This window comes from Arachis hypogaea, chromosome 1, assembly GCF_003086295.3.
Source record: "Arachis hypogaea cultivar Tifrunner chromosome 1, arahy.Tifrunner.gnm2.J5K5, whole genome shotgun sequence".
NCBI classification, from domain to species: Eukaryota; Viridiplantae; Streptophyta; class Magnoliopsida; order Fabales; family Fabaceae; genus Arachis; species Arachis hypogaea.
In genome coordinates this window covers 40,348,169-40,354,206 of record NC_092036.1, presented here as the reverse complement: position 1 = coordinate 40,354,206, position 6,038 = coordinate 40,348,169, and positions in this window count along the sequence as shown.

Here is a 6,038-nt window from a genome sequence, read left to right as displayed (position 1 = left end):
AAAGAGTCGGTTTACAGCAAATGGTCATAGAGCAAAACTGTACCTAGGGGGACAATGGAACAAAGAAAAAGAAGTCCAGAACCTAAATCCTCCTTGAAGTAGAAATGGAGGAATGTCAAGCTAGTGACAATAAAAGAGCGCTTGTTGGGAGGCAACCCAACCTGAGTTAGTTTTCTTTTCATAGCTTTTTCAATAAAAATGTTGAATAATTGGTATGCACTGCAAGGAGCTAAGTTTGGTGTTGCACACCAAAACAATTTAAGGGAGAACGAAAGATTCTAAGTTTGGTGTTCCACCAAAAATATCATTTAAAAACACATTCTCACCTCTTGCATGATGCTAGCTCCAAGCAACCAAACACATTATTCAGCTGTTTAATTGCTTTCTAGTTTTAATTTCATCAACCTTTAGCAAGGACAAAGGTTTCACATATGGTTAAAATTGTTGCATAAGAGGCAGTGGCAAACAATTAAGTTTGGTGTTCCCACACCAAAGTAAATCCAGGAGCCTCACTATGCATACTAACCAAGTAATTAAGGGCTTGAGAAGCAAGCAACTTTGAGAATTATGCAGGACATGAGTCAACAATTGACGACATTATGCATCTTAACTCAAAGAGAACACAACAGAAGGAAGAATCAAAGGGCTGCAACTTCAAAGGTTGTATCTAAACTTAATCCTTGCTGCTGTGAAATGTTTTGAATCTGGAAACCATTGTATGTCTTGCTAAAGAGTTTATCTAGTTGCAAGTGAAATTGTTTGTTAAAAATGCTAAATCTGCATAATACTTGTTATCCATCACTTAGCTGAATTTTGTTTTGTTCCCCACATGCTTGAATAAAAGAGACTTGTTTGAATTGAAAAGTGAAATATCCAATGTTGCATAAGTAAGAATGGAAGTTAGTGGTGGTATATGTGTCTGATTAAATGCATAACTCATGAAATAATTGTTGCATAATATCATTCTCATTCAAATGTGAGTTAGCTTGCTGTTACAAAGACTCTTATCAATAATGAAAAAGCCCTTGGGAACAAAAACAGAAAGAAAAGGGAGAAGAAAAAGCCAAAGTGGCAAGAAAAACAAAGAATAAAGGTTGGACACTGATGAGCGGATAATTTGTACGCTTTTTGGCATTGTTTTTAGTATGTTTTTGGTATGATATAGTTAGTTTTTAGTATATTTTTATTAGTTTTTAGTTAAAATTCACTTTTCTGGACTTTACTATGAGTTTGTGTGTTTTTCTGTGATTTCAGGTATTTTCTGGCTGAAATTGAGGGACCTGAGCAAAAATCTGATTCAGAGACTAAAAAGGACTACAGATGCTGTTGGATTCTGACCTCCCTGCACTCGAAGTGGATTTTCTGGAGCTACAGAAGCCCAATTGGCGCGCTCTCAACGGCGTTGGAAAGTAGACATCCTGGGCTTTCTAGCAATATATGATAGTCCATACTTTGCCCAAGATTTGATGGCCCAAACCGGCGTTCAAAGTCACCCTCAGAAATCCCAGCGTTAAACGCTGGAACTGGCACCCAAATGGGAGTTAAACGCCCAAACTGGCACTAAAGCTGGCGTTTAACTCCAAGAAGAGTCTCTACACGAAAATGCTTCATTGCTCAGCCCAAGCACACACCAAGTGGGCCCGGAAGTGGATTTTTATGTCATTTACTCATCTCTGTACACCCTAGGCTACTAGTTTTCTATAAGTAGGACCTTTTACTATTGTATTTTCATCTTTTGATCACTCTAGATCTCTAGATCATCTTTGGACACCTAGTTCTTAGATCATTGGGAGGCTGGCCTCACGGCCATGCCTAGACCTTATACTTATGTATTTTCAACGGTGGAGTTTCTACACACCATAGATTAAGGTGTGGAGCTCTACTGTACCTCGAGTATTAATGCAATTACTATTGTTCTTCCATTCAATTCCGCTTGTTCTTGTTCTAAGATATCACTTGTTCTTCAACTTGATGAATGTGATGATCCGTGACACTCATCATCATTCTCACCTATGAACGTGTGACTGACAACCACCTCCGTTCTACCTTCGATTGGGTGAATATCTCGTGGATTCCTGATTGCACGATGCATGGTTGATCACCTGACAACCGAGTGCTCGCCTGACAACCGAGCCAACCATTCCGTGAGATCAGAGTCTTCGTGGTATAGGCTAGAACTGATGGCGGCATTCAAGAGAATCCGGAAGGTCTAACCTTGTCTGTGGTATTCTGAGTAGGATTCAATGATTGAATGCCTGTGACGTGCTTCAAACTCCTAGCAGGCGGGGCGTTAGTGACAGACGCAAAAGAATCGCTGGATTCTATTCCGGCCTGACCGAGAACCGACAGATGATTAGCCATGCTGTGACAGAGCATAGGAACGTTTTCACTGAGAGGATGGGAGGTAGCCACTGACAACGGTGAAACCCTACATAAGCTTGCCATGGAAAGGAGTAAGAAGGATTGGATGAAGACAGTAGGAAAGCAGAGAGACGGAAGGGAAGGCATCTTCATACGCTTGTCTGAAGTTCCTACCAATGAATTACATAAGTATCTCTATCTCTATCTTTATGTTTTTATGCGTTCATCACCATATCCATTTGAGTTTGCCTGACTAAGATTTACAAGATGACCATAGCTTGCTTCATACTAACAATCTCCGTGGGATCGACCCTTACTCGCGTAAGGTTTATTACTTGGACGACCCAGTGCACTTGCTGGTTAGTTGTGCGAAGTTGTGTAATGCCATGGTATTGAACACCAAGTTTTTGGGGTTCATGACCGGGGATTATGAGAGTTGTGAAAAGTATTGTTCACAATTTCGCGCACCAAGTTTTTGGCACCGTTGCCGGGGATTGTTCAGTTTGGACAACTGAAGGTTCATCTTGTTGCTTAGATTAGGTATTTATTTTTTTTCGAAATTCTTGAAGAGGAATTCTAGAGTTTCATGATGATTTGTTGAAGTCTGGCTGGCTGTGAAGCCATGTCTAATTTCATTGGACCGAGGTTTCAACTTATCATCACAAGAGCTTGTTGATTTCTATCAATCTTGCTTTTGGAGCAGTGATCTGCTAAGGCTTGGCTGGCCTTTGGCCATGTCTAGTGTTTTGGACCGAAGCTTTCTTTGAAAGCTTGGCTGGCTGTGAAGCCATGTCTAATTCCTGGACCGGAGTCTTAGACTAGCATTGCACTGATTCCTGGAATTCTCATTAAGAATTTTGATACCTTTTTCCATTTAATTTTCGAAAAACACAAAAAAATCAAAAAAATCATAAAATCCAAAAATTTCTTGCTTGGGTCTAGTGTCTCATCTTAAGTTTGATGTCAATTGCATGCATCCATTCATGTGTCCTTAAGGATCTTCAAGTAATTCTTGATGATTTCTTGCTCTGATCTTTGAATTCCATTGACTTGAGTGTTTTGTGTGTCTCATATGCATTCTCATTTTGTTAGTGTCAGTAGTATACAAACTGCTAAGTTTGGTGTCTTGCATGCATTGTTGTTTGATTCTTGTTGCATTTTGATTTGTTCTTATCATTAAAAATCCAAAAATATTTTTAATTTGTGTCTTCTCAAGTCAATAATACAGAGAATTGAAGATTCAGAACATACAGCAGAGGAATTGCACAGAAAAGCTGGGCGTTCAAAACGCCCAGTGAAGAAGGACAGACTGGCGTTTAAACGCCAGCCAGGGTACCTGGTTGGGCGTTTAACGCCCAAAAGGGTAGCATTTTGGGCGTTAAACGCCAGAATGTGCACCATTCTGGGCGTTTAACGCCAGGATGGCACAAGGGGGAAGATTTTGTTTTCACTTCAAATTTTTTTTTCAAGTTTTCAAAATCTTTTCAAAATCAAATCTTTTTCAAATCAATTTTTCAATCAAATCTTTTTCAAAATCAATTTCTTTCTATTTTCAAAGATACTTGGTACCAATTAATGATTTGATTCATCATTTCAAGTATGTTGCCTTTTCTGTTGAGGAAGGTTTAATGTTTGAATCATATCTTTTCTTGTTAGCCAAGTTTTTAATTTTCAAAATCACATCTTTTTAAAATTAATCATATCTTCTTAACCACATCTTTTTCAAAATAATTTTCAATCAAATCTCTTTGATTTCTAATTTCAAAATCTTTTTCAAAAATCACATGATTTCTTTTCCACTTTCATTTTCGAAAAGCAAGTAGTGTTTTCAAAAATGTTTCCAAAATCTTTTACTTAATTTTCAAAAATTACTTCCCTCCTTCTCACATCCTTCTATTTATGGACTAACACTATCCCTTAATGCAAAATTCGAACTCCATCTTCTTTGATAAGTTCGAATTTTCTACTTCTGTCTTCTACTTTTCTTTTACTCTGACACTTCAAGGAATCTCTATACTGTGACATAGAGGATTCCACCTTTTCTTGTTCTCTTCTCTTTCTTATGAGCAGGAGCAAAGACAAAAGCATTCTTGTTGAGGCAGACCCTGAACCTGAAAGGACCTTGAAGAGAAAGCTAAGAGAAGCCAAAGCACAACTCTCTTTAGAGGACCTGACCGAATTCTTCAAAGAAGAAGAACCTATGGCAGCCGAAAACAACAACAATGCCAACAATGCAAGGAAGGTGCTGGGTGACTTCACTGCACCTACTCCCGATTTCTATGGGAGAAGCATCTCTATCCCTGCCATTGGAGCAAACAACTTTGAGCTTAAGCCTCAATTAGTTTCTCTAATGCAACAGAATTGCAAGTTCCATGGACTTCCATTGGAAGATCCTCATCAGTTTTTAGCTGAATTCTTGCAAATCTGTGACACTGTCAAGACTAATGGGGTTGACCCTGAGGTCTACAGACTTATGCTATTCCCTTTTGCTGTAAGAGACAGAGCTAGGACATGGTTGGACTCTCAACCTAAAGAAAGCCTGGACTCTTGGGAAAAGCTAGTCAATGCCTTCTTGGCAAAGTTCTTTCCACCTCAAAAATTGAGTAAGCTTAGAGTGGAAGTCCAAACCTTCAGACAGAAGGAAGGAGAATCCCTCTATGAAGCTTGGGAAAGATACAAACAATTAATCAGAAAGTGTCCCTCTGACATGCTTTCTGAATGGAGCATCATAGGTATTTTCTATGATGGTCTCTCTGAACTATCCAAGATGTCTTTGGATAGCTCTGCAGGAGGATCTCTTCATCTGAAGAAGACGCCTACTGAAGCTCAAGAACTGATTGAAATGGTTGCAAATAACCAATTCATGTACACTTCTGAAAGAAATCCTGTAAACAATGGGACTAATCAGAAGAAAGGAGTTCTTGAGATTGACACTCTGAATGCCATATTGGCTCAGAATAAAATATTGACTCAACAAGTCAATATGATTTCTCAAAGTCTGTCTGGAATGCAAAATGCACCAAGCAGTACTAAGGAAGCTTCATCTGAGGAAGAAGCTTATGATCTTGAGAACCCTTCAATGGAAGAGGTGAATTACATGGGAGAACCCTATGGAAACACCTATAATCCTTCATGGAGGAATCATCCAAATCTCTCATGGAAGGATCAACAGAGACCTCAACAAGGTTTCAACAACAATAATGGTGGAAGAAACAGGTTTAGCAATAGCAAGCCTTTTCCATCATCTTCTCAGCAACAGACAGAGAGTTCTAAGCAGAATAACTCTGACTTAGCAACCATGGTCTCTGATCTGATCAAAACCACTCAAAGTTTCATGACTGAAACAAGGTCCTCCATTAGAAATTTGGAGAGACAAGTGGGTCAGCTGAGCAAGAAAATTACTGAACTCCCTCCTAGTACTCTTCCAAGCAATACAGAAGAAAATCCAAAAGGAGAGTGCAAGGCCATCAACATGGCCGAATTTTGGGAGCAAGAAGAGGCAGTGAACGCCACTGAGGAAGGCCTCACTGGGCGTCCACTGGCCTCCAATGAGTTCCCCAATGAGGAACCATGGGAATCTGAGGCTCAAACTAAGACCATAGAGATTCCATTGGACTTACTTCTGCCGTTCATGAGCTCTGATGAGTATTCTTCCTCTGAAGAGGATGAGTATGTCA